The following is a 25,311-nucleotide window of genomic DNA, read 5'->3' on the forward strand; positions in this document are numbered from 1 at the left end:
TCCTTAGTTAAGACTTTAGATATTTTCTTGTGTAATTTTTATATAGTTCAATTTAAATAGCATATTTATATTGTGTAATAATTTAATCATGTTCAATATTGTTTTCTAATTGTCTGTTCAAAATGTAGTTCCTGCCTGTTGTTAATGATATGTTGCATGGTTTTTGAAAGGTAACCAAACCAAACAACTAGTCTTTGGTCTCTTATTGTAACATCAGATGGGCATAGGTCCTGTAATGTTTGACAGTGTTTACTGTGATCACTTGTTTTTACTGGGCAATTATACAGTAAGCGATAAAGAATAGGGGAACAGTGGAAATGTCCTAATTCAACCCATCCCCTGTTGTTACCATGTACTTATAGAGTAAGTAGTCTGTCCTTACTGAGTAAAGGACTTTCCACACCAAGTCCGTTTTTTTCGTATTCGTTTTTTTAATCCGTCATCCGACAAAAATCGTTACACACAGAAACCTTGCACACAGAGTCCGATGCGTTTTATTATTCTATTCGTTGTGAAAATTTGCAATACAAGGCAAAATGGAGTTGTCAAGCAGTGAGGATGATTTTGTGGTCCTCTCACTTCTTGAAAGAGAAAGAAAAAGAATAAGGAAATATTGGGTCCATCCAATCCTGAGAAGATGTCAAGAGCAGGGAGAGTTTCACCTGTTGATAAAGGAGCTGCGGAATTCTCCCGATCATTTCCAGGTCTATTTCAGGATGTCAGTGGTCCAGTTTGATACACTTCTAGCAATACTGGAACCACACATTAAAAAGAAGACCACCAATTTCCGCGATCCAATTGATCCCGAACAGTGGCTGGCAGTATATCTAATGTAGGGACACACACCTGATCACAGATGATCAGCCTTTTGACTAGATCTGCAGATATTCAGGGCACAGCCTCAAAACTCTGCAACATACAGAAGATGAGTCAATAAACTGTGATCAATCTGTGTAACTTTTCTGCTAGAGCTGATTGCACCCTTGCTTTAAATTGTTCCATCAATTTATTAACCGAGTTGCAAACACACACACGTCTGTTCGTTCATCAATTCATTTGCTATTTGTATGATTGTAGATATCTCAGCACTGGGGACTCATTTACCACCATCGCCAGCAGTTTCAGGTTGGGCATCAGCACCGTGGGGAAGATTGTGGGGGAGACCTGTGACCAAATCTGGCTGCAACTCAAGGACAAACACATGCCAGCTCCAACAGAGGAGATCTGGAAGAACACGGCAAGGAGGTTCAATGAGAGATGGAACTTCCCTAATTGCCTTGGAGCTCTGGATGGGAAGCATGTCAGAATAGAGGCCCCTGCAAACACAGGTTCCCTTTTTATTAATTATAAAGGCACCTTTTCCACTGTCCTCCTCGCCTTAGGGGATGCGGGTAACCACTTCCTTGCCATAGATGTGGGGAGCTATGGTGGGAATAGCAACAGAGGCATATTTGCAGATTCTGCGCTGGGACGGGCCCTCCAGTGTGGAACACTGAATGTTCCACCCCCATTGGAGCTCCCATCTGCACCTGAATTGGGGAAGGTCAATCATGTAATTGTGCTTTTGCTTTTCCCATGAAGCCATACCTCCTCCGACCCTACCCTGGAAAGCATCTTGAAGAGGACAAGCGCATCTTCAACCTCCGCCTGTCAAGAGCACGTTGCATATCAGAAAATGCGTTTGGCATTCTGACCCAGCAATTCAGGGTCTATAAAAGACCGATGGGGGTGAACCCTGACCTGGCAGACAGCATCGTCAAAGCAACCTGCCTATTATGCAACTACCTGCGCAATGAAGTGGAGGGACCAGCCAGCCAGGATGACAGCTTTGATGTTGTCAACGCCAGGGCGTGTCTACAGGAGATCCAGACGCCAAGGGGCAACCGGGCATCTGCAGAGGCTCTGCGCATTCGAGACACATTTAAACTGTATTTTGTCTCACCTGCTGGCCAACTACCATGGCAGTACGACCGTGTGCATCACGGACTCATAGGTTAGAGATACAGCAATGCAACCGTAGAAGATAGAAGATGTCAGATATTTTAAATTTGTTTGAATGTTGTTCATAGGTTCAATACTGTATAGTTAAATACATTGGCTGTTATTATTGTATTTTCTAAATACCACACTTAACCGGATATTGTTATATACTCATAGTTTACACATTATTATTACTATTGTTATATTTTGTAAATACCACACTGAACCGGATATTGTTATACAAATATATATATATATATATATATATATATATATATGTATATGTATATATATATGCATATCTCATTACTGTGTAATTAAAGATATACTATGTATATTATTACATTAGTGTATTTTTTTCATCCTTGGATGACAATACAAGCCTTCCATAGCTGTGCACTTGAGAGAAGTAAGTTTGCTGCAGTGCTGGACCAATATGGCTGTTAGGAGCTAATTTACAAAGGTATAGACCCATTTCTCAGCTTGTTCTTATTCAAGTTCATACAATGACGCAGAAGACAAACATAATAAGTTCCTGGAGGATGGATAAAGCTTGCCTGCCTGTCAAACACACATGCACCAAATTGTCAAAACTGCCATAAGCAAAGGGCAAAAACATTTGATTTTATTGCACATATACATATGTATTGATTCACACAAGGAAGTTACACCATAAGTTCCGCGAAATTATGCGGTAAATGCTGGGAAGTTACGCTCTGAATCCCCAATTGTTACTCCCTTGTTCCTCGTCTTGTTTTCTTCTGCTGTACCTACATTTAATTACCAGTAAGAACCGGTAAGTATTTTATATGTGTGGATTCATACAAGGAAGTTACACTGTAAGTTCTGGAAAATTACATGGTAAGTGACAGGAAGTTCCGCCGTGAAACGCAGGCTGTTTTATAAAGTGTTACCAACATGTCTTACATCTTTCAGCGTAGTTCCTGCCCATGAGATTCAGCTCAACAGCAAACAAAACTTTCGGATTTGAAAACAAAACTTTTGGATTTGAAGTTCTGATTCACATTTTAATCACAAATGTATTTTACTTGCAATAAAACATTTTTTTGATTGAAAGCAAAACTGTCGACACTGCAAACATATTTTTTAGTTGCAAACCTCCTCTGCTTGATTGCATAATAAAGACACAAAGGTTCCTTCATATTACATAGTTTTCTACTTCTCTGGGTGTACTTGCCACTATCACCACAAGAGGTGCTGATATCTAAAAAAGTGAGATGAGGTCGTGACGAGGAATAGATGAGCTATAGTCAGAAACTTAATAACATTTTTAACTTGCTGCATTGAATTTGATGTATTCACCATATACAAATGGTGTTTTATTTGCGCAGATGAAACACATGATGCTAGTGGGTTTCGGTCTAATTAGACTTCATTTTCTTCCCATGTGCCCCCTTTGTCAAAAACACTGAATAAATTAGAAGCAACACTCTTTCAAGTGGAGAGCATGTTTGATCCCATCAGGAACATGACAAAACCACGCCTGAACAAGGTAAAACAAAGGAACGCATTCCTCTCTTCATTCTTTATGCATTTTGAAGTAGCAATATAAATGAGGTCTAGTCAGGAGGTTCATGTTTTATGCTTTGCTCAACAGCGTGGCCCTAAAGTATCTAAGAAGAAATTCTGACTTTCTTATTATGTATGAAAATTGGAGCTATTGGATGAGTTGGTGTTTGTAGTGTCATTGTCTGCTGAGATTCATACTCCTATTTTTATGATTTTTTTTTTCCTTTCAGGCTTTTAACTCACATAAGCAGTTTTCACCTTGAATAGACCAGACCTTGAAATGCCCTACAGCATTCTGTGTCTTCAAACACATTCTGCCTTTTAAGAAAGTTAAGAGTTGTTTATCACCACCAACAATTTCATGGCGTCTTTGTGAAGTTGTTCGAGTCAGGACTGTGCTATAGCGGCTGTATCACTTACATGTACATGCTTGTACGTGTGTTCTTATGTTGAGTGTGTGTGTGTGTGTGTGTGTGTGTGTGTATGTGTGTGTGTGTTTAATAGGCAAGATGAAGCATTTGTATAGCAACACTGAACAACAAAGCAGTTCAAGTGTGTTATATAAAACATTTAATTTCTGATAATTCTCTTTATATATCTTTTTATAATGACTTTATAAGATAAAAATAAGCTCAAATGGAACAAAAGCTTAAAAGAATAATAAAAAAAATTACAGTGCAGTGCAAGATAGGGATGTCCCCATCAAGTTTTTTCTACCCTGATTCTGATCCAAGTCCTTTAATGACAAGTATCTGCTGATACTGAGTCTGATCTGATACTTATATTTATCTAAAAGACACAGCTGCTCAACGCCTACTCAAACTACAACCTGAAAATGTGAAAATATAAAACTTAATTCATTCTGAAAGACTTTTGTGCCAAAAATGCTCAGTATACAAAGTAAAAATAATTATATTATATACATAGCAGCGGAAGATATGAAATGTCGATTAAATATGTGGTGTATTAAAATAACAGAGAGCGTTCCTTTAGTTTCCATGAGCTCCTTGATCCAAATACAAAGGCCCTGATTCAAATCAGCTTCAAATACAAAGTAGGTGCAGCTTTTGAGGATCCACTGTTGACTTACCAGAAAATAAACATTCTGATTACTTCGTCTCTGTATGACATTACTTTCTCTGTATCTTCTTAAACGTAATACAATAGTTTGCTGAAAATGGAGCGTAGCGTTGGTTCAGGCAGAGCACTGAAGTCACACTTATTTCAGCTGTTCTCAGTATGCCTCACAATCACTGACTCATCCACAGCTGTGTGGCTGCTACGCATGTAACTACAGTTCTACAGATGATACCCAGACCTCCAACCCCTCTGCATCTGAGGTGCCGGCCGTGCAGGAGCCTGGAGGCAGTGATCGATCCATTCAAAGGATTGGCAGGTCCTCTAGTAGCCATGGTGAGCTGTGATATGAGCAATTTGTATTCTTAATTTTATGTTTTTAACTATATTCATGTATTTCAAATAGAACTTTTTACTCAGGAACAAACTCGCTTTCTAATAATGGGAAAAACAATCACTTTGCTAAAGAGGGTGAGTTTCTGACACTCAAATCAAAACAACTCCCTCAGTAACAAGACACTAGAGTGTGTTAGTACTGCTAGATTTACAAAATGAGCGGCCAAAAAACAGGGAGCAAATCACCTGTTTCTGTAATGTATCACACCAAAGCACCTCTAGAGCAATCACAACAAAAGAAGATTACCTGCAAACAGTCGCTCTTTCCATCAAAGCTAAGGAGGAACACACTTTAACGAGCAAAACCACTCATCAGGAGGGAATAAAATAACTGTAATTGAAAAGTTGTCCCTACCAATAACAGAAAAATACTGCAAGCGCAAACATTTAGCCCAGCGACAATAAGCTATAAAGGAGATCCGACAATAGGCTCCTCTTAAAAAAGTAATTTACTTCAAGCTAGCAAAGGGAGGCCACACTTACCTTGTTATCCTAGCTTCAGAGTTGGAAAAGATGCCTGTCATTAGCCTATCCATAATGTAATGGGTAAAACACTGGTCTAACAACTCAAGAGTTACAGATTAGCCATGATTGTCTAATTGCAGCCCTTGGAGGATGAAACCGTAGCTCCAACCATGTGGTTACAGGGCTTCTAGCAAAAAGTCACTAGCTGTTGTCTTTCTTTGATTCAACCTGCATTCCTGGATTACCTGCTGCAAGAAAATACAAGGGACATCTTTCATGATGACATGGGCTTATATACGCTATGTCATCCCAGGTCATATGTGACTTTATTGATACTCGACCTGTGCGAGCTGTGCAACCTGAAACAGATAACATCCAGTGTTAAGCACTGCCTCTGGCGGTCAGAAAGAATGAAATAGAACATACAATCACATTTATGAAAAGTGTATATCAAGACATTTTAACCTCACACTGTCACACTTCACTCAGCCAATCTCTTGCTAACAGTTTTCTGCTGGCCCAACCTCCTCCTTATGTGGTATTTCATATTGTAACTAAGATTTGATGTACAGGTGTTTATTAAGGGGATTAGCTCTCTAAGCAGAATCCTTGTTGCTGCTTGGATTCTTTGAGAGCTCCCTCAAACAGCAGAGCCTTTTCCACCAAATCTAACTGTATAACCATTTGCTGTAAATGGTCATTCCTTGATGTGTCTCTGAACATTCATTTTGTACTTACATGAATATACATGAAAATATTAGCTGGGTTATAACTGTGGTCATTATACCTCTTCTTCCAGGTATTGGCAAGCTAGAGCGAATTGTGGTATTATACAGTATTTTGACATACAATATAATAGTATACAATGCAACATATAGCTATAGAGCATATTGTAGCTATGCTCGATGACTATACTTCCATCATTCAAACTCAACAAAACCAAATAGTTTAACATAACAGAATAGGCAAAACGCCAGCTCTGTTTTAAAGAAAAGTAGAAGTTTAAAGGTTGCCAATTTTCCAAATTTACACAGTGACCAAATTAAAATCTGCAATTCAAGCTAGACTTACCCAATCCTGTGACATGTCATAAAGAAAGTCAGTAAGTAAAGTATGTTTTATGGTGGTGCACTCAATCTTAAAGGGAATAAGGAGAAAAAAAGGTCACTAATTTACACTCAGGATGTCCAATGAAGTAGTTTAAAATGTGTGGTTTTGTGTGTCCAAAGTGGAGTCAGTACGCTCTCCTTTATATTCAGTGAGTTTCCTTCAGGTGTTTCCCAGTCTTACAGACTAACGTTGGTCTGGAGTTGAATTGATTCGTCATACTTCCTCATCAATGTCAGTCCCTGAGCTGTCCTCCCTACAAGCCTGACACAGCTGGGATAGGTCATCTGCAAAAATAATACAGGCATGTAGTGTAATGCCACTACAGACACTGTGTATTTCATTTACCTCATAGAGTATACCTGAGTTGTTCAGCACGAACACTGCAATGTCCAGCCTCAAAGTGGCTACCTCCTCCTGGTGCACTGGGAACTGGGCATTTTTCCCCAGCAAGATTTGTTCTGCAAGCTAACAAGTTTGTGATAAGTATAGAAACACATATTGACCGCAGTTTGCCAACGTTATTTAACTTAACTTTACTTTATTTAAGGACGCTGATTGTGTAGACATCTCACTGCTTTGTCTGACAATTTGCGCTACTTTGTGTTTGTGTGCCAAGCCATATTTCTTTTGTCCATGACCTTGTTATCTGTTTGGGCATCTTCCCATAGCTTCCTGGTCCATCACCAAGCCACTTTGTCAGTTTCACTGCATCACTTCTGGGAGACTTTTGCACTCATTAGCATTAAGTTGAGAATATTTTCACACCGCTGGTCAGTCCTGCATTACCTGGAATCCCACATTGCCTTGTGAAGTATTTCCCTTGCATGCCTTAGAAAATTGGTTTGATTTCACATTTCACCCCCCCGCCCCCCCCAATATTTGTAATTGACCAGGCAACTAACCATGCTTCATGTTAGTGAATGGTGAACACAATAGCTGCAGAGACATGAGAGCAGTGACACTGCAATGACTGGTGAGATTGTAAGTATTAAACATTGTTGTACCTTAAAATAACTACTAGGAACTTCATTTCGTGTTGATTTTGGCTCCCCCTGTGGACAAAAGCGGCAGTGTTTGAATGAATGAAGATTGCATTTCCCATGAGAAGGGAGTGAAAGACAACAAACACAGCTGTTTGCAGGATGCATAGCAATGAGATATTGTATCTATTTGTGGCTATGTAAGATTTATCTGTAGTATGATGATGGTGAAACAAAGTCAACTGTGTTTAAGTAACGTTCATACACCTAGGGTACATGTAAACCTATAACTAACAGAATTAGTTGCTCGGTAATAGTCATTATGTGGAGAAAGCTAAAGATGTTATGTTATGTCTTCATAATAATAGGCCAACAGTAAGATATAGCTTGGTAGCAAGGCCAACATAAAATGTTACATCACAAGCCAGTTGTATTACAATAACGTCCACCATGACCACTTCCATGGAGTGTACACAGCCATTGCATTATGTACCAAGATGTAAAATAACAGCCGTAGGCACAGGGGTTCCTCTTTATTTTTCATTGATTCATTTAAACCTTACAAACTAAATTAGTTAACAATTATCTGCCATTATTTCACAGACAATCTTCCAGTCTGCGTGCTGTAAATCGTTTCGGCTGATTTTGCAGGGAATTGGACTGGGGACAGGCATTTAGAATAACTACTGCATATTTCATAACCAGTTAAAGACTCCTTGTAGCTGCTGTAATTATTTCAAAATTCTTTCCAGTGAGAATTTTAGAATTTCTTGCAACCCATGCACTGCTAAAACATGCAAATTTATGTACAAACCCTGCATGTGCTGAAGAGAAGCAAGCAGCAGCTGCTCCACTGGAGTTCAGTTCAATGATGATGGCAGACAACAGCAGCTTTATGTTTATGTTTAATTATTCTGTTTAAAATCAGATGAAATAAGTGGAGTTTACCTCACTGACATCCCGATAGTTGCAGCAGGACTAAATGTACAACCTGCCTCCAGATTTCAATAAAAACCCCCAGTTTTGGAGAAACTTTCCACAAGAAGTTTTAAGATCAATTCCTGGCTGATATGTACTTTTGGAAAACTAAACTCACCTCAGTTTGGATGTTATTGATTATAGAAGAGGCGGGCAGGACGGTAGTGAAAATGGTACTCTGTATTTTGGACATTTTGAAAAATTAATGCCGTAAAAGAGAACAAACTTTTGGCCTGCATGATTTAGAACCTTGACAGTAGGAAGCAGCCATAGGAAGAGACACATTGTGTTTTAGATGCCTAACAAGACTGGAACAAATACTGAAAATATATGTTACCGATGTACCAGAGACTAATACTATTTACTGTCAGTGCAGGTCATAAAGCCTGCCTTATTAAAACATGATAAACAATGACCATTTCAGCATCAGTGCAATAACTGCTTATTACAATAAAAAGATGTATCACAGGTAACATCAAAATTCTAATCTTTTTTGTTAACAGCATCTTTTAATGACCTTGAGTATTTGTAAGAATTGTCATAAAAAGAGCTTGACAAGCTGTATCTCCACAGTGATGGCCCAGTCTTTATCATCAGCCCAATTAGATAAGCTATTATGCAAAGCTGGTCCTGTGTAACGATAAACAGGGCCAGTTGTGATTCCCACTGTTTCTCCAGCTTACTAATTGAGTCTGTCTGATGAGCCTGATTAAACTTCCTGTCTGTCAGCTGAGGTAGCCTGCTGTTCTCTCCTCCTGTTTATTGTGTGTGCACTTTGTGTTTTTCTGTAATATCTACATTAAAGTCCCCCTCCACTCAATCTGATGTTGTTCTCTTCTCTGTGCAGAATGATGTATGTGCAGAGTTTGTTTTCACATTCATCTACTGAATTAAGTAAGTTTCTCTGTGCTCACCTAAGGTGTGTACCTATGAGTATGATTTGTGACATCACAACTACTTTGAAAGCAATCATGGTCCAGTACGCAACTTACACAAGTGTGATGTGGAAACTTGAAGCCTCCAGTGCACAAACTCTTAGAATGGACTTTTCAGTGAAGTAGGAGATATCTTGTGCCCAGCAGAACAACCTTTGAATATAAAAATACTTGCATAGTCTGGGTTTAAATTTCTTCTCCCATAAAGTCCTTCAGAGCATATTTTAAAAAGGCTCTAATTTGAGTTTTATAATCACATTTCTTAACAGCATGCCTTTGTTTTTCTTTGATATTTATGTTTGTATATTATTTAGGTTGAGGTAATCGATAAGCACATATTAGCTTTTTTCCTCTCCCTGCACACTGATTTGTTTCTAAATGTGTGTATTTATTTGATTTTTAACCTGTGCAAATAAACTCAGTCTGTTATAAAATATCCAAAATACCCTACCTCAAGTACTGAATCAGCCAATGGCAGGCCTCCAGAGGATTTACAGTGCTGCTTGAAAGTTTGTGAACCCTTTAGAATTTGTTCTATTTCTGCATAAATATGACCTAAAATGCAATCAGATTTCCATTTACATCCTAAAACTAGATAAAGAGACATCAGATAAACAAATGAGACAAAAACCTTACATTTTTTCATTTATTTATTTAGGAAAATGATCCAATGTTACGTATTTGTGTGTGTCAAAAGTATGTGAACCTCTAGGATTTTCAGTTTAGTTGAAGGGGAAACTAGAGTCAGGTATTTCAATCAATGGGATGACAGTCAAGTGTGAGTCTGGGAGGCTCTGCCTTATTTAAAGAAGAGAAATCTGAGTCTTCACTATCAAAGTCTGAGCTTCACAACACAGGTTTGTGGAAGTGTGTCATGGCTCAAACAAAGGAGATTTCTGAGGATCTTAGAAGAAGAGTTGTTGATGCTCACCAGGCTGGAAAGGATTACAAAACCATTTCTAAAGAGTTTGGACTCCACCAGTCGACTGTCAGGCAGATCATGTACAAATTGAAGACATCCAACACCATTGTTACCCTCTGCAGGATTGGTTGAACAACAAAAATCACACCAAGAGCAGGCGTGTAATAGTCTGGGAGGCCACAATGGACCTGACAATGGAACTGACGGGTAACGTCAAGGAAACTAAGGGAACTATGGGAACGGATTATTGCACAAGTGAGGTGGTGTACATTAAGAAGAGAAGGGGACTGAGCACTGACCCTTAATGTAGCAGAATGGAAATGTATTCCAGTCTGGGTTGAGCAGGCCTGTAGTCTCTTAGCCTCTTGATTACTCGTCGATCTCGAGCCAATCATTGTCTGTGGTCACCCTATAAAGGCAGATAGTTGTTTTCGGGGCGCTCCCCTGACGCTGAACGCACGCCCTGCCTCCGTTCATCGGACTTCCGCAACTGCTGCAGGTATGAGAGTAGTTTCCATGCTGGTCCTCAAAGCTTGCTCCCATGCTGTTGCTTATGTTAGTTTATGGTTTTGTAGATCCCGCCGTGGTGACTCACCTCCCTCAGAAGTGATCCCTTCATTGGACTGCTATCGGTAGGTTCACTTCTCTCTCACACCGCAAATTTTATTATGTTGCGTGTAGTGAACAGGTGTTTTGCTTCTAGGTCCCCGTATGTAGTAGCAGCATAGCAGCATAGGCTCCATAGACGCTCTCTCTCTCTCTCTCTCTGTCTCCTCCTGAACTTACAGACACTGCCTGATTGGTATGTAGCCTATTATGGCGTCAGGTTCATCTTCTTTTTGGCAGCTGTCATTCTCGTTTTAATTTGATTTTTCATTATATATTACAGGACTGTGGGCTCTGGCCAGCCGTATAGCAGCTTACCCGGGAGCTGCTGCAGCCATTGTTGCCCACTGCAAGAACGCTGCTGCTTTGCCTATAATTAGCGTTAACAATCATTGTCTTTGTTTCGATTCGTTTGCTTGGGTCTGCTGCTGCTGCATTGAGGGCGGGCAGTACCGCGACTGGTACTCTTTTTAGCTGAGTCGTTTTAATGGTGTGGGTGTGAGTGTGCGTAGTGAGCGGGGGGTTTTCTTTTTTGTTGTCATCGTTTGCTTATTCTCAGTTTTGCTTAGTTTGGTTCATTCATTTGTCCCAACTTTATGGTTTATGTAATGGTTTCATATTATTAATCTTGTTTGTCTAGTTTATTTTTTTATTTGTTTATCTTTTTCTAGTTAGTGGTACAAGTACAGGGATTTTGTTTCTATGCCCTGTAATGAATATTGTTTGGTATTGTTTATTTAGTTTAGTTTTGTTTGTTAGTTTATTTTTTTCTTTTTTTCTGGTTTTGTTTGTTGGTTGAAGACTTTATTGATTTTGTATCCCTTTTTATTTTTCAGGAGATGAGCATCCACGGTGGTGGGGTTGGTGACTGTAGGTGATGGTTCCTCCTTTTTCCTGTGTGCTGTGTTTAACTGAGCATCCCTGGGTTTGACCCTTCAAGAGTGTGTGTGTGTGTGTGTGTGTGAGAATGTGTGTACACGTGTGATTCGGGGTGACTCTCTTCTGGACACCTCTCCTACCTCCCCTCCACTGGTAAGCCTCGGCCCTGAATAATTTCCCTGCCCCTCTTTTTAATACCTGTGTTATCAGTACGTTCAATAATTGTTTTTTTTACTAAATTTTGCTATTGTTAAAAATAAAGAATTGATGGTTGCAACCACGTCTCTCGCTTCTTGGTGTAACGAACCTGATTGCCTTTTGAGTTAATGGTACTGGTCTGAGGTAACATTTGTCCCTAGGTAAAACCCCCAGGGTGGTGTAGTTGGATTCTTTTGATAACACTGGTTAGTGCCCTTCAATTCCTTTTCCTCTTGCCACATTGAGAAACGCCTGTGGAAAAACCGTACAGTTTGGACACTTCTCCTCTCGAAGATACTCAAAAATATCTCCCTGAGAGGTAGGACATGAACCGGCATAGGGCAGATCCTGAGATACCCAAGTCAGTGAGTGTGGAGAGGAGGATTTGGTGGTTAACTGTGTCACAGTGAGCTGACAGATCTAGCAGTAATAGAGCTGAGGACTGACCAGTAGCTCCAGCTGAACGTAGTGATTCCATAACTGACAGGAGTACAGTCTCAGTAGAGTGCCCCTGCTTAAAGCCAGACTGATTCGGGTCATACAAGTTGTTCTCAGAAAGGAATTCAGAGACTTGGTCAAAGACTGGGCACTCAAGTTTTATTGGTAGGAAGGGCAGGAGTGAAACTTGAAGCCTCCAGTGCACATACACTGAGAATGGACTTTACAGTGAAGTAGGAGACATCATGTATGTTCAGCAGTAAAACTTCTGAAATTAAATATATTGGCATATATATTTTTTTGTGGAAAAACCATATCAGACACAAATTATTTTTCAAAGTAGAGTATTTTATATACATCTTAAAACATGTCTGGAGGGAATCTTTGAGATATTTCATATACAATATCAGATATGCTATTTGTGATATTATACATAAAAATCTTAAATGAGTTAAGGAAAAACATATTAACCATTTTACTAAAGTACTAAGTAATAAACCTCTGTTGAGGCCCTACACAGTGTTTGTATGTTTTGTATGTTTCACTTTTAACCCAGATAAATCACCATGGTAACCTGTGCTGGACAGTTTACTTGCTCTGGAGCAGGTTAACTTCTAGGACCACTGAACAATCAGATCTTTGGAAAAACAGTCATCATTTACTATTTTATTGTTCCAGGCTTTCTATTTCCACTCTGATTTGAAAACAGAGCTTCTAACAAAGAGGGATAGTTTACAGCACTGAACACATAATACTTGTGTCTTCACTTTAATTGTGCAAATTTTTTTTCATTGCCGGATTGATAGCTGACAGTGAGGATAATTAACACTTTTATTTCATCTCTGCAGCTCAGAATAACATGAGACACCTGTGTGCTAATAATTGGAAATAAAATTTAAACCGTCTGTTGTCTTATTAGAAAAATAATCCACACACTCTCATTTAGCTCCTGTCATTATAAATGCAACATTTCAGTAGGATAAACTCCATCAGGCATTAACTACTTTTCCTCTCCTCTTTGATTTGGCAGAAAAAACAGTCTGAAATTATTGATAACTCATTTTATGTGCATCACATATTCAGAATAGTTCATCATCTGAGAAAAAAAGCATAAAAACACTCACCCTATACTAAAGACATGTTTAATAATTTCCACACAAATTTTAAGACTTAACCTTACTTGAATATAAGTGAATATATAATTTGAATAGTGTTTCTACATCTTCTACATCTACAAATCTCATCATTTAATGGTTGTGATGATGTTGCTCATAATTAACAACCCTACCTCTTTCACGTAAACATGCTTGTAGCTGGAACACCCAGAGTTTACTGAGCTAGTTGATAACCAACAGTTCGCCTATAGACCCAGAATGACTAGAGAGGATGCCATCTCCACTGACCCACCTGGACAATAAAGATACATACATCTGTATGTGCTCCTCTCAGCAGGACAATGCACATCCTCCCATCTTAAATATATACAACACTAGTTCATTTTAATTTGTACAATCATGTTTATTTCTTGTGTTAAATTGATATATTGTATATTGTTACTAACTTAAGCTTATTTTTATTTTGTCTTATTCTTATTTTATGCAATCTTTTTTTTTTTTGCTACATTCCAGTGTGTGTGTGTGTCCCCTCCCCCCACACACATTTTTGCACTGTTTTTGGTGAGGTTTGTGTATGTGCCCTGGCTACGTCTAATGACATAAAATTGAACTGAATTTAACCAGCTTCATGATATTGGTCACCTGGGATCACCAAAGTTAGGCTTGGTGCAGCCAGCTAACCTCAGGAGAGCAAGACTAAGTTGAAATGGCTTCGTGGTACAGGCCTCTGGTGCCCACATAAAAAAAAACACATAGTATCAATACAAATCAACACCACTTATTAGCGCAATGCAAGTGTCTTTGCTAATTTAAGACCAACACAGTTGTCATTTTCCTGTCCAGTGCCCATTTGCTCATATATTCTCGATTTGCACAGCCAAATGGAGTACCTGATGGGATAGAAGATTGGGAGACGGTGGAGACAGAGGGTTCACTGGCCAAGGACCACATATTTGTCCCTCAGCGAAGAGGAATGCCACCATAAACTGTGCCTATCCTGCCAGGCTGAAACAGACATCTGCAATCTCCTGGCAGATGAGCTGGAGACTAATGCCTGCTGTCCCTATGCACTCCCTGTGGCTGTGAAACTCACTGCTGCGCTACTTTTCTTTGCCAGTGGGTCATTCCAGCATCCCCTGAGTTCAATTGGAGGCATATCCCAATCTGCCGTAACTTCAGCCATACACACAGTTATATCAGCCTTAGTCCGAATTGCCAGTGAATTTATTAAATTCACTTTGACACCTGCCAGCCAAGAACGAGTTAAACAGGAGTTCTGGATGAAATTTAGGTTCTCTGGGGTCCTGGGGGCGATTGATTGCACACACACACGTGTGATTACATGCCCCATCAGAGAATGCTCTAATATATGTTAACTGTATGGGAACCCATTCCATCAACATCCAGGTGATTTGCGATGCAATGTGTAAAACTGAACATGTATTCGCAAATTATCCTGTATCAAGCCATGACTCCTTTATACTGGCCAACTCTGTCATTCCTACAGTTATTGCATGTCACGCCCACAACACACCCATGATTAATTAAGAGACTAAGTACAACTCTTTTACCCATTTTTTATGATTTGGACCCACCCTAAATACACTTCCGCCATGTGCTTCAGACCGTGTGCTTAGATCAGCATGCAGTCACCACTAGTGGGCAGTGCAACCAAGATTATTTGCCTGGGTGGAGTTACTCATTATTTATGTACACACTGGCCAAAACCAAAGTAAGAAAACTATTAACCAATTTGTCTACTTATCTGGGGCGCTCATAACATCTTGTGCATTGGGTCAAATACTGTATGTGCTAGTCGCTATCACATACACATACAGTACAAGGTCGACACTTATAGAGGTCAAGTCTTCAAAAACCACATCTTTAGAGATAATTGCTCTAAATATTTTATATTACAAACTATCTCAAGGATATAGTAAACTGAAGTCAAATGTAGAAATATATTTAGCAAGACGAAGAGCATCTGTATATGAATATATATGCATCTGTGTCCCTCCACTAGTCCACCAGATGCACCCAGACTTTTTCCCTGTTTGTTAAGACTGGACTGAGGAGGAGAGGGACAGACAAGAGGTTGCAAGTTATATGGACCACTTGTGATACTGTTGCTTGGTACATTGACTCTAATTGGAACTGAGTGCAAAAATGAACTGAAACTCAGAGCAACAGTTGTCTTTCAGTCCAATTTATGTTACATGCAGCCTTAATATGCAGACCGCTATGCTTGACAGATTTATTGGTTGTTGTTTATCAACAGTAGTCTATATTTCTAGTATTTTTGGTAGAGGTTCCTGGGTTGGCAATGTATTGCTGAAGCGTATTTGCTGTGTGATACGTTTACTGATTTGTGTAATTCCAGGACAGTTTGGTGAATTATATATGAAGAGGATTGTGCATGGCTATATTGTGGACTTTTATTTGACTTATGGATGAAGTTCCTTTTTTTTTTTTTTAATTTGTCCTCAGCCTGAGCAGCTATTGCCTTTTGTGTTTTTTCTTGTTTTTCCCAGCCTGCTCTTCCTTCCACACCTGCCCTATATTCAGTCTCATTAGCCCTACCCTGCTCCCTGTGTCCTCCCCAGCCAATCAGCTCCCAGCCTGCCCTTGTGTCTTGCCACCTGTTTCTTGTTGTTTCATTAGTTCAGTTTGTATTGAAGTCCTGGTTTTCAGCTCAGTTTTGTTGGATCCTTTGTTCTGTATTGTTCTGCCTACACAAGCCTAGAATAAAATAAGTTATTTTCAGCCTTGTTCTGCCTGCTGTCTTCTGCATTTGAGTCAACCTGCTCCACTCAACCTAATAGTATATTGAATATGAATGATTAATGGTCATCTTTTCCCTGTAATTTTTTTTGTTCTCCTCATGTTCAGTAGAAACTTAACATGACCTCAAGAAGCCAAGATTTCTGTTGCTGCTCAATGTGTTATAGCCTGTGTGCTCATACAGTTGGTCGTATTCAGTCGGGCAGAACAATAGTGATCTATTTTAAAGAGACAGGAACAATGGTTTATTTTGTCAGAGATGGTCTTTTTCTCACTTTTGAAGACAATAAATCTCCAGCAGATATGCTTTCTCTCCTCCCTCTGTAACAATTTATGGCAAAAGAGAAGCATACGTACAACAGCAGTGTTCTACATGTGTGTCGCTTCAAAAAAGCATATTTGGCTTTTCTACTCTATCGATGCCTGTATGGACGGCTTCATTATTCTGATAGAAATCCTGTTTTTCTGTGCGTCTCCTTTCACTTCTTTCTTATGCAGACATTACTGCAAAGTTCACAGGGCTACAGAATAAACTCAATATTTATTTACATAAAAAATTAGGTTATACAATTGTTATTTGCCAGAATTTCTAATTGTAGGATTTAGCAATAAAGAGATATTTAGTTTTATTCACCCTTGGTGGAGACTCAGTAAGTAAAGCTTGTGCTGCTGCTTATCACATTATTATTTATTTACATATTACTCATTTAAAACATTATTACATTATTACAGTGTCTTTGGACAAGATACTGAGCCCCAAATTTCTCCCGATGGTTGTGCCAGCACCTTGCACAGTAGCTTGCCACCATCAGTGTGTGCATGAATGTGATTGTGAATTTATACATACATTCACCTCAAGTTTTGGAACTTTAACCATATTAACATTTCATATCTTTACAGGATATAAATAACGGAAAACAACAAAAAGCATAATTTCCCCTTTTTAAACAACTTGAAAGCCTCCAACAGCCACATGTTCCATCTTCTGTGTTTAACACATGTAGAAAAAGACTTTGGGGGACTTTGTGGTTTAACAAGCAGCCAGCTGACAGTTTGGAGTTATTTACTGACCATCAACAGCTAGCTTAACATTAGCTGCAGTGACTGCATGAAGTCCCATCCTTTCAATAAAGCTACTTTGTTCTCTGAGCCTCCAACTCTGAACTAAACCAGCTGATTCCTGAATGTAGCCTAACCTGTGGCTAATGTTAGCAAGCCCCACACATCCAGCCATCGCACCGGTCTTGCATGTAGTGGACCAGTCTGTCCACTGAACACAGAGAACAAACTGATATCAACCCTCCATCAAACTACTGGTAGGACAACAAACAAGTCAACCTCCAACTGACAAAGCAACAGAGCTTTACTAGGATTAATAACTGTTCAAATTCAAATTGTAATCCCTTACACTACTCGTTACTGAAAACACTACCTTACTGTAACATGTTAAAAAGCATTACTGCCCGATGCTGTTGATCAATGACCCAGGAGTTGCTGATATTTTTATCTTTCTGAGCAAACCTTCAGGCCAATGTTCACCCTCCAGAGCTTTAACTGAAAGCAAACACGGTGTATTGCAGTGCAGCAGACAAGGCTTGGTGGACCACTGCACACTCTCTCATGGAAGACAAATGCAGTGCCTCCTCCTGGTTGCAAACCTGCCATTTTATCCTGTGAGAATGTTCCTAATTTGATTTTGTTTGGTGTAATCTGCTGGATAAATGGCTAGTAGGAGAAGACAGGACAAAGCTCAGTTATTTAGGCTTTCAGTCTTGAAGCGCTTCATATAACAAGCCACTGAAACTGCCATGCATCACTCAGTGAGCAATTCCAACAGGTAGGGCCATGATTTGAACCCGTGCCTGTGGCGCGAAGGCAGTCAGGATCCATCACAACATAATCCATCACGTTGCAGCTGAAGGCCCTTCTTTTCTATTCAATTGATATGCTGTTGTCCTTCTGTGTGTGCATCACAATGAGATCCTTGCTGCAGTGTGAGATCACAGTTGGCTGCTTCATTCATATTTTGAGCAATGTCAGACTTTGATAAGTCAAGGCCCGGACTGATCAAAAGACTGAAACACAAGCAGAGAAATGCATGAGCTGTGCTCAGTCACACATTATCAGTCAGAACAAAACCTTTCACATCCCTTAGATGTGAAAAAAACACTATGTGGAGCAAGGAATACGAACAGGACTGTGTTAGGGAGTTAATTCTTATGTAGCAGGAGCCCTAAAGCTAATCAGAAAACTCATTACTTGTGACTACGTGTTTGATCTGCAGTCTGTGACTCTTAAACAGAGTGAGGTCAAGGGGTAGCACTACCTGTGACTGAGCAGCTGTATATCACTGGAGGATTTTCCTTTTATACAAAGCCCACACAGCCTGCCTTTAGACTACACTGGCCTCCTGACACCACAGCAGCAACAGCTCAGTTTTTACAAAATTATTTGAGCTCAGATTTGCAAAGAAATGGACTCAGGCATGAAACAGAATGAAAAATACCTCAGGGGAGAGAGAAAAAAAGAGGACCTAGTAGATTAGCATATCTGAAAGGGCTGCATAATGATGTAAAATCTCCAGAATCACAAAGGCAGTTGAGCAGGAAGCATTGTGCAATTATAAGTCATTACCATATAGACCATCATACACAGCTCTCATTCCCATGCACACATACAAAATCATCATCTGTACCCAGATCCAGAGACAAAGGCGTATTCTGAACAGTTTCTTCCTAATCACCGTCAGCAGCACTGCTTTGCCCAGGGACCTATCATCAGCCATATGTTAAATAAATGCACTCTGCCTAATAGACAGCCTGCCTAATGTTACAGTCATTTGGAGAGGAAATTGATGATTATACATGGAAGCACTTGAGCTGCATTGATACTCGTCTCCAGTCTTCCCATATAATGAAGGCCACTGGCCATTCTAATTAAGACTGTGATTCACAGTGGACTGTGGAAGTTCTTCAGATAATACAATGACAATGCAGGGAGCTCTATTCATGCTCTTATATGGGCTGTGCAGGTGTGTAACCCTTATTTTTTGGTCATTTTCTGTATCTAAAATTCTAAAATGAGATGGTTGCCGTGCTTGCCCCCTGGGATGCCAAGCTTTGAGAGGTAATTTGGGGAGCAGGTTTTATCTTATGTTTCCCCTTTAAGGCATTTGCCATTAATTCCATGAAATTACTTTTAGCCATCTTGCTATTACCTGAATCAAATAGCCCAAAGCGAGGACAGACACCAATGAATCATTTCTAGCCATGCTTTTTGGGAATTTAACACCCACAGTTAAATAGTGTCTGCCCATGGTTCATCCAAGAAAATCATATTTGAACATGGCTTTTGATAAACGATGAGCACTAACATCACATTTGGGTTTCTTCATTTGCACAATCAGGGATGGATACTTTATCCATGTAGCAAAAGTCTAAAACATTGCTAGTGCCCCCAGAAACTGCAATGCTCAGGATATGAGACAATAGAAGAGCCTTGTACCTGGCCTGAGACCAAAGATGTAGGTTTGGTTTTAACTTTGGTAGGATGTTTGGAGGCAAAAATATATATATATATGTGTGTGTGTGTGTGTGTGCGCTCTATCTCTCTCTGCAAAATGTGTACTTTACTGACATTCACAAAGATATCAGTTGGACAAGCTATGGCTAATTTACCTCATTAATAATATTCATGTCATAAATGATACACTGGTTTCATTTGCCGTCTTCAATCCCTTGGACCAGCAGGATAAATCTGGGTGAGGAAAGTTAAGAAGCAATGCTTGCCCCTCCCTAATTCCCCTGCCTTGAGCAAGGCCATGTAGTTACATAACACTTAATTAATATAAGACTTAACCACGTCTGGGTACCACCTCCTAGAAGTAACCTTTAATGTCTGGAGGAAACATTAAAGTTTGAATGTGATTCTCAATTTGATGAATTAATCAGTCTCAAAACTGTAAGTTTTTGTCCTGACAATGACCTCTTTGTTTTCTGTGCTCAAAGAAAAAATCAACCACTTTTAGGATAAATGAAGACCTTTATTAATAGATAAATGTATTGAGCATATATGATAAAGCATAAGATAGCTTTGGTTGGCTTCTTGTAATTTTAGTTTAATGCCAAATAAAGTTTAATGTGACTACACTCACACACTTCAGCTTTTACTTGAAAATAAAATACTGTACATGGACATGAGACTTTATGTTACAAATGAAACAAAAACAAACTAAACTTGTTCCAGTAATAGATTGAAATATGCATATACTTGGTTGAAAAAAAAAAGAAAAGAGATGTCTTAAGAAAGTTCTGGAGTCCAGCTCAAAGAGAAATGTCTTTGAGGCTGTTTTTTTTATATATAAATTTGGATAAAACTGGTGTGTTTTAAATGTTTTCACACCTAATTACTGATGAATATTCAATTTCTTAATTTCCAGGGTTTTTAAGGCATTCTCCATGTCTCTCAGTTTGAAATTAAAGACAGGCTGTTTTATCCATGAATTATCCATGAATCATCCAAGATGTCCTACAGCCCTTAACCCCAACTGCTCAGTGGCTGGCAGATTAGACTGTGGTTGTACTGGGCAGCTTCCAAGTGTGAATGTGTAAATATGTAAACGTGATCAGGGCATCCAGAGAAATTCCCCTGAATAAATAAAGGTTAAAAAAAACCCAAAAAATAAAAAAAACCAATAAGTCTTGATCCACTCATGGACAACGGGAGGGATGGCATTAATTTGAAATTAGTGGGAGAAATATTTACTAAGAAGATTAATGTTTGCATTCATTCCAGAAGATTTATTAGCTAAACTCAGCTTCTTTAAACTAAAATAATTCAAATATGAATTTAGATTCAGATTCAAAAATTAGCCGATAGCCTAACTTTCCAACGATTTTCACTGACATCTGTAAAATGTTTTGGAGATATCCTGCTTACTAACAAACACACAAATAGACTGACAAATGCGACTTTCCATAAAGTCCTTAGTGGAGGAAATAAATCAAAAGTCACAAAATCAACCAAATCTGAAAGCTTTCATCATTCGGACACATTCTCATTGTCATGGACCAAATTTTCCCCTTGATCAAACCGTACTGGGTATATAGAGTGAAAAGAGGTAAGCACAAATAATACTTTCAACAAAAAATGATAGCTGCGAGGGTCCACATGATGTAAATTTTGACATGCACCAACAGATGTCCACTAGTAGTGTAGCCAGAAATATGCAAATGCTTTATACCAGTTACACTGAGTCTGATTTGAGTGCACACACAAATATTTATAAAATTGTCACAAAATCTCACTTTAATCGCTCAGAAATGTTATTTTGTATCAAATCAGAAAACAGACATGCATAATACAACAGAGTGTAGCAGCACCGACCAAAACTGCTAATTCAAGCATCAGACAGTTTCATTAACTAATGAATAGTAACATATTGAACAAACAATGGCTAGCCAATACCTACTGTAAAATAAGGGATTTGATTGTTAAATATCTTGCCTTATCACTGATTGTGTAGTTGGGAATGACTTGAGTTTGGACTGACGGGCTTAATTGATAAAAACAATTAATTAAATTGTTTATAAGAATGAGGGGCAATCATAAAAAGGGAAATATTACTTCTAGTAAAGATGTCACAGGACATCATTATACTACTGTACCTTGTGATAATTAAAACATGCAGCACAGATGCACACAATAAACAGAATGCAAAGCAACATAACACTTTGTTATGTTATTAGGTACTGATTTAAATATGGAACACAGAAGAATACACTACACGGAGTAAGTCAGACAAAGAAGAACCCCCTTCCCCCCAAAAAATAATATAAAAATAAATCACCTCAACATAAGAAAGTCAAAGCCACTACAAAAGACATGGTATATAAAAATGTAATTATTTAAACTATAAGTTTACAATGCATCATTAAAACGAATCAATTTAAAATAGCTGTTGCATATATTAATTGATTAAATAATTATATGTCTATTATAATTGATTGGCACACTTAAGACTCCATTCTAGCAGGGGGAAAAAACACAACTTACATTAAATGTGTTTGTGTTTTTCATAGCAACACTGCACCCCTCATACAGCACTACACAGCTCTGAGAAGTGGCCCGGTCTGCAGTTAATTAAGGTAATGCACTAAAGATTAGTTTAATCAGATTAAACATGCAGTTTGATTAAATTTCTCAGATGAAATGACGGCAGTTACATTGTTCAATACAATACACCTCACATACACATACACACGTCCCACATGACTCTTCTTATTTAGCGTTCACTACAATGTGGCTCAAACCTTATGTCAACACTTATACACAAACACACACACACACACACCCCTTAAGAGCCCTTCTGACATTCCATTTATCACCTGGGCTATTTTTAATGCTTTAATTAGCTGTACACTTAAAAGCAGCTGCCTGTTTGTCTCAGCTAACATCTACCTTACTTGGGTGTGAATGTGTGTACATGTTTGCGTATGTACCTGTGCACACTGGCTCTCTGGTGTGTGCTTCATATGTGCTGTAAATCAGGGGCAGCACGGTTTGTGTGTTATTCAAGAGCAATCCAGAAGGGAGGAACAAAGTGGATTTGTTTCACTTTCACTTTCTTTGGCCAATTACACCTGATAGAGGTAAGTGTCTGTGAGAAGTGACCTGCTGTACACCCTTCACATCTGTTTCCACCTTCATCTACTTAGCACCACACATACACAGTCACATAAGCAGCAGCCATGCTTTCACTCAGGTTGTATCCAAATAAATATTTATGAATCTACATAACTTTAGTTGAACAGCAGCTACTGTGGCAACAAGATGCACTTACCGGATAATGCTAAAAAATGCTGAAAATGTAGTGTAACAGTAGCAATATTGTAGTAATATTAGTATTCATAAGAAGTAGAAGTACTTAATCAAGCAAGTGTGTTTCTTGGTTATGAATTCAGCTTTCTATGGAGTCTGGAGTGTGCCACAAGAATAATGATAGACAATGTTTAGTTATAATCAATTCATAAATACAAACATTTTACAAAGCTATTATAAATTGATTAATCAAATTTGCATTTACATAAGGCATTAATCAACTCCAGGTAAATTAAAAATAATAAAAGTATCATTCAATTAGCCAACTGATTTTTGATTGTATTTATTTATTGGGACAGTGTACAGTTTTTAACATTAAAGATGCACTGCACCGGAGTTAGCTCAAAGCTAATTTACATGTGCAGTCCCCCACAGTCAAAACATACAACAGCACAACAAAAAAACAGTACAAAGCAAAAAACACACAGAACACACCGTACAAAATACAAAGCTACACACAACAGCACATCACACACACCCACTCTTTTTCCTTATTCAGTAGTAATGATAACAAGTAATAATTGAATTTTAAAATGGAATCGGATTGAAGTTAATTTGATTTTTAGGTAATTAAGGTACAGTAGCTCAGTGTATCATCCAAATTTATTAACTGGCTAATTTAAATATGTTTTATGATTTTTACTATGTACAGTATGGCATCATTAAAGTGCAAAAGTAATTATAATTGCTTTTTAAAATATCAATTTATCATCTGATTATAATTAAACACTGTAAAAGTCAAGTTATTCCTGGGACACACAGAAGCTTGTGTCATTTCTCCTTTCAAACGTTACATAGTCTTATTTTAACATATTGTTATAATGTACAATCAGACTATGAAGAATGACTAAGCTCTAGCAGATCCTTTCTAAGTCACAATAAGAACAGTACAGGTATATTTTACAGATCTTTAAGTAATTAAATGTACTACTGAGGAAGAACATTGGATTTTAAACCACGTTAGCTGTGCAGATTGGTAATATTGGTCAATCTACAGTTTGGTTGGTCAGTCCACCACTTTAGTCCAGGCTGAAATATCCCAACAACTATTGAATGTATTTGTAAGGATGACCTCACAGGGGTTAGGGTTAGGGTTAGGGTTAGCGCTACAACTGCGCTATGCACATGCACTATGCATGTGCTAGAAAAGCAGAATGGACACTTGAGGATCCATTGCTTTCCACTTCTTTAAAATTCATCTGTAAGGGAGTACAAAGACACACAAATGGCCCAGTTGACACCCAGTTGGAGTACCATATGTATAGAAGTGTGTGCACGCCCACAGCTGTCCCACTTCTGTGTCCATACTGAAATATGACCAAACCTTTCGTATCATTAAAAGCCTCACTGCAAAGTTTGGAGCAATGAATTCGTGATGGAGAAGATTTGCTGAGGCAGGTAAACAAGGTGTTACGGTAGTAAAGACCTGATGTACTGTACTAATAAGAGCATAGATGATGTTTCTTTCAAAAGCTTGGGCCTAAGAAAGACTGATTATTAGGGTTAGAATTTTCCCTAAAAGAAAAAGAATTTTCCCTTGGAAAAAACAGAACTGAGGAGAGAGAGAGATTTCACACTGAGCTAAAATTTTAGGTCAGGATCTCTTAATCCTTTCATGGTCACAACATGGTGAACTGTTTTGATATAGTTTGCCAAACCTTTACCCTGACACCACTCTCTGGGCAGTTTTTACTTTTGCTTTTTGCTTTTATATTTGCTAAGCATCAGAAACTTTATCTATCTTACAGCTTGGTTTTCTTTGCAATGAGAGTTATAACCTGCCAGAGCCACTAGGGTAGCTGTAGATTCTTGAGTGGCTGCAGACTCTTGAGCTTACACATAGTCAGTGTTGGTTATTGAAAATTTGTAATTAGATACAGTTACTAGTTACTTCTCTCAAAAAGTAATTGAATTCCTTTACCAATCACCGCATATAAAAAGTAGTTAGTTACTAGGGAAAGTAACTTTTATGTTACTTTTAATGCAAAAGTGTAACTTGTCCCACAATCTGAGTTCAATCCACTCCGTAAATGCTCCATTTT

General features: G+C 38.6%; 1 long non-coding RNA gene and 1 pseudogene across 1 annotated transcript; both read left to right on the forward strand.

Moving 5' to 3' along the window:
- Window positions 1–967: 967 nt before the first annotated feature.
- Window positions 968–2,220, forward strand: LOC137188479 (uncharacterized; annotated as a pseudogene).
- Window positions 2,221–9,823: 7,603 nt separating this feature from the next.
- LOC137188481 (uncharacterized) lies at window positions 9,824–12,281 on the forward strand. Its single transcript, XR_010929421.1, has 3 exons — window positions 9,824–10,872; window positions 10,949–11,005; window positions 11,816–12,281. It is a non-coding gene; the product is annotated as an uncharacterized lncRNA (long non-coding RNA).
- The last annotated feature ends 13,030 nt before the right edge of the window (window positions 12,282–25,311 follow it).

This window comes from Thunnus thynnus, chromosome 8 (assembly GCF_963924715.1).
Source record: "Thunnus thynnus chromosome 8, fThuThy2.1, whole genome shotgun sequence".
Classification (NCBI taxonomy): domain Eukaryota; kingdom Metazoa; phylum Chordata; class Actinopteri; order Scombriformes; family Scombridae; genus Thunnus; species Thunnus thynnus.